A 10,302-nucleotide genomic window follows, 5' to 3' on the forward strand; every position below is an offset into this window, starting at 1 on the left:
ATGTGAGCTATCCCAGAATGTAAATCTACCTAAAATTAATGCACAAAAATAAAAAGATGCTTGTTAACTTTTTGCTCTTTTACTTGAATGTGAAGAGTGATTGTGACAAGAAGTGTAAAATTGGCTTCATACCATATGAAAGTATATATGAGCTATGTTTTTGCTGATATAAATTTTCATCAATATAAACAGTTTGAAAGGCATATATTATCTTCAAGCATTCATTCTGTTCTCTTGCAGCACTTCACTCTTCCATACACTCTGATTCATCATGTCACACATTGTTAAAAGTAAACAAAATAAATATAAGTAGTGTTTCAGTAACCTCAGTGGACAGTAAGAGTGGGAGGAGGATGAGGTAGGCAGAGAAAGGGAGAGGAGACAGGCAGAGAGAGAGAGAGAGAGAGAGAGAGAGAGAGAGAGAGAGAGGGAGAGAGAGAGAGAGAGCTGGACAGGTGGAGAGGGAGGAAGACAAGCTGAATGGAGAGAGAAGAGGGGTAAGAGGAAATGGACAGACAGAGCAGAGGTAGGGGGTGATGGACAGAGAGGGACAGAGTAGGAAGGGGAGGAGGACAGGTAGAGAGGGGGTAGGAAGAGACTGAGGAGAAGATGGAAAGAGAGAGTGAGGGGAGATGGACAGAGAGAGAGAGCTGGACAGGGGAGAGGGAGGAAGACAAGCTGAATTGAGAGAGAAGAGGGGTAAGAGGAAATGGACAGACAGAGCAGAGGTAGGGGGTGATGGACAGAGAGGGACAGAGTAGGAAGGGGAGGAGGACAGGTAGAGAGGGGGTAGGAAGAGACTGAGGAGAAGATGGAAAGAGAGAGTGAGGGGAGATGGACAGAGAGAGAGAGAGAGAGAGAGAGAGAGAGAGGAGGTGAACAGAGAGAGGGAAAAAGAGGAGTTGAACAATGGACAGAGAGAAGGGAGGAAAAAATAAACAGGGTGAGGGAAGAAGAAGGTGAGTGGAGATATGGAGATGGACAGAGAAAATGGGGAAAGAGGTGATGGACAGAGAGATACGGAAGTGGAGATGAATAGGTGGGGGGTAGGAGGATGGCTAGAGATATGAGAGGAGGGTATGGGCATATAGATGGGGAGGAGGGCTTGGACATAGAAAGCTGAGGAGAAGATGATGGACAGAGAGAAGAGGGAGGAGGCATGTTGTATGGGCTGCATCAGCATACCCTGCAAGAGAGGGGGAGAAGGGGATGGATAGTGAGAGAGTGGATAGGATGAAACTGACAGAGCAAGGGGGCAGGAGGAGTTGGACAGCCAAAACTGTGGAGGAAGGTAGTGGTTAGAAAGAAGAGGAGGAGGGGTTAGACAGAGAGAGGGGTGGAGGTAATGGACAGAGAGAGGGGGACATAGGTGATGGACAGAGAGGGGTGAGGAAGTGATACGTAGAGAGAGGGGACCAGGATATGGACAGAGACAGGGAGAGTTATACAATCTGGTCAGGAGAGGTTGCGATGGAGGTGGGCAAAGAAAGGTGGGAGATGGAGTCGGAGAGAGAGAGGGAGAGAGAGAGAGAGAGAGAGAGAGAGAGAGAGAGAGAGAGAGAGAGAGACGGACAGGGAGGGAAGGAGATATAGAGGTAGAAATGGAGGATGAGGTCGACAGGGAAAAATGGGGAGAAAGAAATGGACACAGTGAGGGGGAGGAGGTGATGGACAGAGGGAGAGGAATGAGGAATTGGACAAAGAGGGAGGAGGAGGGATAGTGTCTGCAAATGTGTTGCCAATAGAGTTAGTAGCGAAGAAGCAATAAATTTAATCATCATGTACAATATGGCAGTTTTTCAAGTATCTCACTGTTTATAATTCCATATCCCCTGAACTATGAGAAGTAGGTGCGAAGGAGGGTATGGACAGAGGTAGGGAGCAGGAGATGATGAGTAGTGGAAGAGAGGGGAAGAGGGAGGGACAGAGATATGGGGTAAGAGGTGATGGACATAAATGATGTGACAGAGCTGGCGAGCAGCAATCTGTAGGCTGTAGTGAATGGGAATGAGTCATCATTGTCTGACTGTAGAGGATACAACCTGACTTACAAAAATTTCTAGTTGGTGCAATGAATTGCAGCCTGCACTACATGTAGAAAAAAAGAAAATTAAGTCAATGCAGATGAGTAGGAGAAACAATCCCATAATGTTTGTATTCACCATTAGTAATTTTCTGCTTGACGCAATCACATCAATTAAATATCTAGGCATAATGTTCCAAAGCAATATAAATGAAACAAACATGTAAGGACAGTAGTACGGATGGCGATTAGAAGACTTCAGTTTATTGGGAGAATTTTAGGAAAGTGTTGTTCATTTGTAAAGGAAACGGCATATATAACACTACTGCAATCCATTCTTGAGAAGTGCTACTATGTTTGGCATCCCCACAAATTCAGATTAAAAGAAGCAACTGAAGCAATTCATAGGTGGAATGCTAGAGTCGTCACCAACAGGTTTAATCAATACATGACCATTATATTAATGCTTCATGGACTAAAATGGGAATTCCTGGAGGGAAGATGGTGTCCTTTTTGTAGTAGTAGTAGTAGTAGTAGTAGTAGTAGTAGTAGTAGTAGCTTTATTCATCCGTAGATCTCTTTTCAGAAGGATATAGGATGTGTCAAAGTATTTACAAGTTTAGAACAATTTAAAATAAGGTAATTCATGCACACATATATTTACAGACTTCTGGGTAGAAACAATCATTAGATTTACTCCTGGCATACAATACTTTTTTTTACAAATAACTAATTAAATAATGTAATGCCACACTGTTCACTCATATCAGTCATTACACACACTACATGCACATTGTTTCATAACACTACACACACACACACACACACACACACACACACACACACACACACACACACACACTGGTGAACTCTGGTCCATTTTCTGTAGCACAAATTCACATTTGCTATCCTGAAAAACTGAGTCAGCATCCCTCCATAATGAGTGAGATTTTGAGATCAGAACGAGGAACAAGTGTTAGTATTGTGCTACGCATCGCTTGGGTGTATTTCTAGAAAGGAAGAAAACAAAAAATGTAGGTGTTACAATGAAAATTGGGTGTTCTATAATCATTACTATTATTATTTATTTGTGTAACATTTTTTATCAAATCCCTACTCTGTTTTATCTAAGAAATCAATAATGTTTAAAATGTAATGCATAACAGGTACTTTTTTATTGCCTTTGAATGTATCTTTGCAATTTCTTTAATCTCTTTTGGTGATTTGTTGTACAGTTTTATTCGTTGGAAGGAGATGATGTTTTGAGTTTTATGTTTATTTTTTTATGATTCTTTTCTGGAGAATGAAAATTGTGTTCATATTTTGTGCGTTTGTTCCCCAAAAAAGAATGCCGTAGCTCAGAATTGAGTGTACATATGAATAATATGTGACTAAAAGACACTGCGTGTTACACACTGATGACAGAATTCTAAGGGCATAACATGCTGATGACCTTCTGTTTGCAAGTACCTTTGTGTGTTCACACCACTTCAACTGAGAATCAATATTCATTCCTACAAATTTGGTATTTGTTACACAGTCTATAGATGTGCCATCTACATTTAATTTAACATTGTCATTTTTCCTCTTCAAACTGAAATTCATGACATTAGTTTTCTTTATGTTCAATGTCACTTTATTGCTTATTGACCAATCATAAACTTCCTTGAGAGTTTCATTTAGTTTCTCAGCAAGGAGTTCTCTTGTTTTTTCAGCGACTAAAATATTGCTGTCATCAGTGAAGAGAACTTTTTCAGCATGAGTAACACTACTGGGAAAGTCATTGATGTATATCAGGAATAGTATTGGTCCTAATATGCTACCTTGTTGAATCCTTATATTATTGTATTTTGGTTCTGGTAAGTGTTTTACTAAATGTTTAGATCTATTTGATGTATGTGTTATCTCTACTCTTTGTACCAACTCTGCTAGGCATGATCGAAACCAGTTATTAGCTACCCCTCTTATTCCTATTGCTTATAATTTATTTAATAGGTACTTGTGGTCGACTGTATCAAAAGCCTTAGAAAGATCCAAAAATATACCTGTGACATACTCATCTATATCAAGAGCCTCAAGTACAACTTTTGTGAATTCTACTATGGCTAACTCAGTGTTTTTGCCCCTTTGGAAACCAAACTGCGATTCGCTTAAAAGATTCTATTTATTCAGGTAATTCTTTAACCTGTCTTTCGTAATTGCTTCTATTATTTTTGAGAATACTGACAGCAGGGCCTTGGGCCTATAATTTTCTGTGTCTTCTGCCTTACCTTTCTTAAGCAAATGTACAACTCCTGCCTGTTTTAACTGCTCTGTAAATGTCCCTGACCTGAAGCATTAATTTATTATGTTTGTTAAGGGCCCTTGGATAATCCCTATGCACTGTTTCAGTACACACATTGGTAATTCATCTAAGCCTACTGACTTTTTATTTTTTAGTTACTGAACAGTTTTATTGACTTCATTCTCTGTGGTTAGAAGTCACGTAATTGTAGTAAATAGTCTTCACGGATTTGCCGCAGGTTTTCAGGCGACCTATGAAATATTCAGAGTTCCGAATGTGATGGTCGCACTTGCCTAGGAGAGGTCCCAATAATGCTGTTAGGTATTTGGTAACATAATAAGTATATGTTCCTATGTTACTTGCAATCATCGGATAATTAGTAAGTTTCAATGTTATATCTTTATTTACAAAGTTGTCCTTGCAGGATATAGTAGCATTAACGAAACACGTGCTTACTTCAACATACTTCTTGTTTCAAGACCAATATTTTGAACAAGTGGAGGGTTTTGCCATGGGAATCCCTCTGTCTCCTGTGGTGACCAATTATTTTATGGAGGACTTTGAAGAAAAAGCACAACAGCAGCCACTCTCAAACACTCTTATTTTCTGCGATATGTGGATGATACATTTGTGGCGTGGCCACATGGACTTGACACTCTCTATACTTTCCTTCAGCATCTGAATTCACTCCATCTGAATATATAGTTCACAATGGAAGTGGAAAAAGCACTAGACCGATCTCTGACTTACATCTAGAAAACGTAAGCCAAAAGCTAAAGAGTCGCAACAACATCCTGAGAAAATTAGCTGGCTTGACTTGGGGAGCTCAAGCATCCACCTGACGTACTGCCCCAATAGCGCTGGTATATTTCTCTTCTGTCTGGCATTCGAGCACTCATACTGAGATAATCGAAGTCCAGTTTAACAAGTGTATGAGGATATTAATGGGTACTATTAAATCTACCCCAGTCCCTTGGCTGCATGCTCTAAGCAATATCCCACTTCCACAATTGAGAAGGCAAGAAGCAGCAGAAAGAGAGTGATCAGAAATTCATGACTCAGGTTACCCACAGAATCTACCAATCCATGATGTTTTGAACGAAATACCATCGACCCGCTTGAAGTCACAAAAGCCTATATGGGTTAATACCGAAGAACATCAAACTGGCATCAAGGAGCAATGGCGGCACGTTTGGAATGATTCTGGAATTAATAAACAAGGTATCCAAGGTCCTACTCTGGAATTACCGGGATTTGACCTGGAGAGATGTACCTGGACTAAATTAAACCGTATCAGAATGGGTCATGCAAGATGCAATGCATATAAGTACAAGTGGAGTCTATGCGCTTCACCAGCCTGTGACTGTGGAGCACCAGAACAGAACGTTCGCCATATTATTGAGGAATGCCCCTTAAGAAGATACGCCGGACCTGTCTCTGAGGTTATATATGTGAGACCCTCTGCTTTGGATTGGATGTGCAGTCTAGATATTGAGCTTTAAATATATGAATGAGTTTCTAGTCAGGCATGCCATGCTTTAAATGTGTAGTTATTTTGGTTATCCTTTTGTGCTATTGCTTGTTTTTTATACATGTAATATTTACACATTGTTTTGTTTTATACATTTCGTTTACATATTGTTGAACTTATATATTGTCGCTGTATTGCCATACGCAAAATAAAATAAAATAAAATAACACTGGCCTAGTATGACCGGTGGTGGGTAACGTCTCGCCACAATGTTGACAGACGCAACACACAGAGCACACGCGGGAGAGCCGCTCTGCGATTTTCGGCAGAGGGAGCTTGAATATGGCAAATCGCACATGCGCGATTTCCACAGCTGCGCATACTTCGCGCGCGTGTTCTAGAAACGTAGCGTCGGCGTGCGTTTACCGTCAGTAGTACCTAGCCACTAGCAAGGTTGAAGTACCTGAAGACGTCGGACAGCTGCTCCAAGGAAATATTGTGGAATTTGCACGTGATCCGGCTGCAAAGACTATTTACAACACATCCGCCAGGAGAGCTTGAATAGTCACAAACATTATTGTATTTAGTACAACATTATTTACAGGTGTTATATTTGTTTTGGGGAATTATTGCTGTACCTTCTCTGCAATACTCGAAAAATGCTCGTTTACATAATTGGCTAAGTGTTGTGGATCATTTATTACCTTATCCCCCTCCATTAGCAGTTAGTGTGCATTTGTTTGCCTCTCACCAATTCCTTTTTTATGTCATCCCAGGCAGCTTTCCTTTTATTCTCTGCATTATATATCTATATTATTTTGTTATTAATTGACTTTTTTGCAGCAATCAGCATCCTCCTATAGATCTTTTTGTATCTATGATAGAAATTTAAGAGTTCTGTATCATTACGAATCTTTTTCATGGAACTGAGGTGTTTACATGTTTGGAAGGACTTCTTAATACCTGCTGTTATCCATACGTTTTTGTGAGATGTTGATACAGACATGTTCATACAGACATGTTCATAAACTCAAGTACGGAAAATAGATTCTTACGTTCGTCATGGTAGACCACAGGACAGGGCAAGTTCGAAAAGGCAGTTACATAAAACCACTCATCAATTCGAATATCCAGATAATGAACTTGTTTTGCAGTTGCAGTTGGAATCAAAACTCCAGCAAGAAATCCAGTGAAATATTTTTAAGTGCTTTATCTGAAAACTACCTTGAGCAGTTAAACAGAGAACCGACTCGTGGCGATAACATATTAGACCTTCTGGTGACAAACAGACCTGAACTATTTGAATCAGTTAATGCAGAACAGGGAATCAGCGATCATAAAGCGGTTACTGCATCGATGATTTCAGCTGTAAATAGAAATATTAAAAAAGGTAGGAAGATTTTTCTGTTTAGCAAAAGTGACAAAAAGCAGATTACAGAGTACCTGACGGCTCAACACAAAAGTTTTGTCTCAAGTACAGATAGTGTTGAGGATCAGTGGACAAAGTTCAAAACCATCGTACAATATGCGTTAGATGAGTATGTGCCAAGCAAGATCGTAAGAGATGGGAAAGAGCCACCGTGGTACAACAACCGAGTTAGAAAACTGCTGCGGAAGCAAAGGGAACTTCACAGCAAACATAAACATAGCCAAAGCCTTGCAGACAAACAAAAATTACGTGAAGCGAAATGTAGTGTGAGGAGGGCTATGCGAGAGGCTTTCAATGAATACGAAAGTAAAGTTCTATGTACTGACTTGGCAGAAAATCCTAAGAAATTTTGGTCCTATGTCAAAGCTGTAGGTGGATCAAAACAAAATGTCCAGACACTGTGTGACCAAAATGGTACTGAAACAGAGGATGACAGACTAAAGGCCGAAATACTAAATGTCTTCTTCCAAAGCTGTTTTACAGAGGAAGACTGCACTGTGCTTCCTTCTCTAGATTGTCGGACAGTTGACAAAATGGTAGATATCGAAATAGACGACAGAGGGATAGAGGAACAATTAAAATCGCTCAAAAGAGGAAAGGCCGCTGGTCCTGATGGGATACCAGTTCGATTTTACACAGAGTACGCGAAGGAACTTGCCCCCCTTCTTGCAGCGGTGTACCGTACGTCTCTAGAAGAGCGAAGCGTTCCAAAGGATTGGAAAAGGGCACAGGTCATCCCCGTTTTCAAGAAGGGACGTAGAACAGATGTGCAGAACTATAGACCTATATCTCTAACGTCGATCAGTCGTAAAATTTTGGAACACGTATTATGTTCGAGTATAATGTCTTTTCTGGAGACTAGAAATCTACTCTGTAGGAATCAGCATGGGTTTCTAAAAAGACGGTCGTGTGAAACCCAGCTCGCGCTATTCGTCCACGAGACTCAGAGGGCCTTAGACACGGGTTCACAGGTAGATGCCGTGTTTCTTGACTTCCGCAAGGCGTTTGACACAGTTCCCCACAGTCGTTTAATGAACAACGTAAGAGCATACGGACTATCAGATCAATTGTGAGATTGGATTGAGGAGTTCCTAGATAACAGAACACAGCATGTCATTCTCAATGGAGAGAAGTCTTCCGAAGTAAGAGTGATTTCAGGTGTGCCGCAGGAGAGTGTCATAGGACCGTTGCTATTCACAATATACATAAATGACCTGGTGGATGACATCGGAAGTTTACTGAGGCTTTTTGCAGATGATGCTGTGGTGTATCGAGAGGTTGCAACAATGGAAAATTGTACTGAAATGCAGGAGAATCTGCAGCGAATTGACGCATGGTGCACGGAATGGCAATTGAATCTCAATTTAGACAAGTGTAATGTGATGCGAATACATAGAAAGATAGGTCCCTTATCATTTAGCTACAAAATAGCAGGTCAGCAAGTGGAAGCAGTTAATTCCATAAATTATCTGGAAGTACGCATTAGGAGTGATTTAAAATGGAATGTTCATATAAAGTTGATCGTCGGTAAAGCAGATGCCAGACTGAGATTCATTGGAAGAATCCTAAGGAAATGCAATCCGACAACAAAGGAAGTAAGTTACAGTACGCTTGTTCGCCCACTGCTTGAATACTGCTCAGCAGTGTGGGATCCGCACCAGATAGGGTTGATAGAAGAGATAGAGAAGATCCAACGGAGAGCAGCACACTTTGTTACAGGATCATTTAGTAATCGCGAAAGTGTTACGGAGATGATAGATAAACTCCAGTGGAAGACTCTGCAGGACAGCAGCTCAGTAGCTCAGAACGGGCTTTTGTTGAAGTTCCGAGAACACACCTTCACCGAAGAGTCAAGCAGTATATTGCTCCCTCCTACGTATATCTCACGAAGAGACCATGAGGATAAAACCAGAGAGATTAGAACCCACACAGAAGCATACTGACAATCCTTATTTCCACGTACAATACGAGACTGGAATAGAAGGGAGAACCGATAGAGGTACTCAGGGTACCCTCCGCCACACACCGTCAGTTGGCTTGCGGAGTATGGATGGAAAAAGAAGAAACAAATGGTCACCAGAGACACCGCCCGCGTACATGCACAGGTCGAAATACACAAGTATGTAGATGCGGGTAAGTGCTATAGCAATTAAAATGTCATGGCTCAGAAGCAAAGGCTGTCAACAAACAGCATACACATTATGACGCTAAAGTCAAGAGATCTGGCAGTAAGGTCTTCAGGTCTTTCAAGACTTAATAAAGCTCTTAAAGTAGCGTAATGGTTGCTAAGCAATTACTTGACTCTAATTTAAGTGAATAAGGCATACACCTTTTAATTATAAGTAGAAATTCCAATTACTGTACTAAAGCTGCCAGTATTAAAGGAGAAGACACTTGTAATAACCAATAGCTCATTTACCAACAGACTTCGAATGCTCCTTTCAAACTACAGAATAACATATATAAGCTTGCACCTGCCTGGCACAAACTTTAGGATTAGCATTTTTAGATAGAGCGCGGTTGTAGACCTTCAAGGTTTAAACCCATCTATAATAGATTAAAAGAACATTAGTGCAATACATCAAATCTGATTCGATGTTCCTTAAAACTTACGAAAGATATGGAATGACTTAAAGCTAAAGAAGAACAAATGGAAACATCAGTGCACATTAAGTACCTCTGTCAGAATCCTAGCAGCACAGTTCAAAGAAAAATTTACCACTTTAGTCTGTGGCCCATCTACATGAACATTCAATTATTGATAATATAATGTAAATGGATAGATAAAAATTCTACTCACCAAGCGTTGGGAGGGAAAAACAACCATAAAATGGTTTAACTTTTACAAGCTTTCAGAGACAGTGGCTCCATCTTCTAGCAGAATGGTTGAAGAGGAAGGAAGAGGGGTGAAGGAAAAGAACTGGAGACGTTTAGGAAAAGGGTTACAGATCAGAAAAGTCACTAGAAGTCGGGACAGGGGAGACTTACCAAACAGGATGAAAGGGAAAGTCTTTCCTTCAGTGCTATAATAGAGCCAAGTGAATGTGGAAAAACAACATTAATGATTGACAAGTATATTATTGCTCCAGGGTGGT

The sequence above is a fragment of the Schistocerca gregaria genome, chromosome 3 (genome assembly GCF_023897955.1).
Source record: "Schistocerca gregaria isolate iqSchGreg1 chromosome 3, iqSchGreg1.2, whole genome shotgun sequence".
Lineage (NCBI taxonomy): Eukaryota > Metazoa > Arthropoda > Insecta > Orthoptera > Acrididae > Schistocerca > Schistocerca gregaria.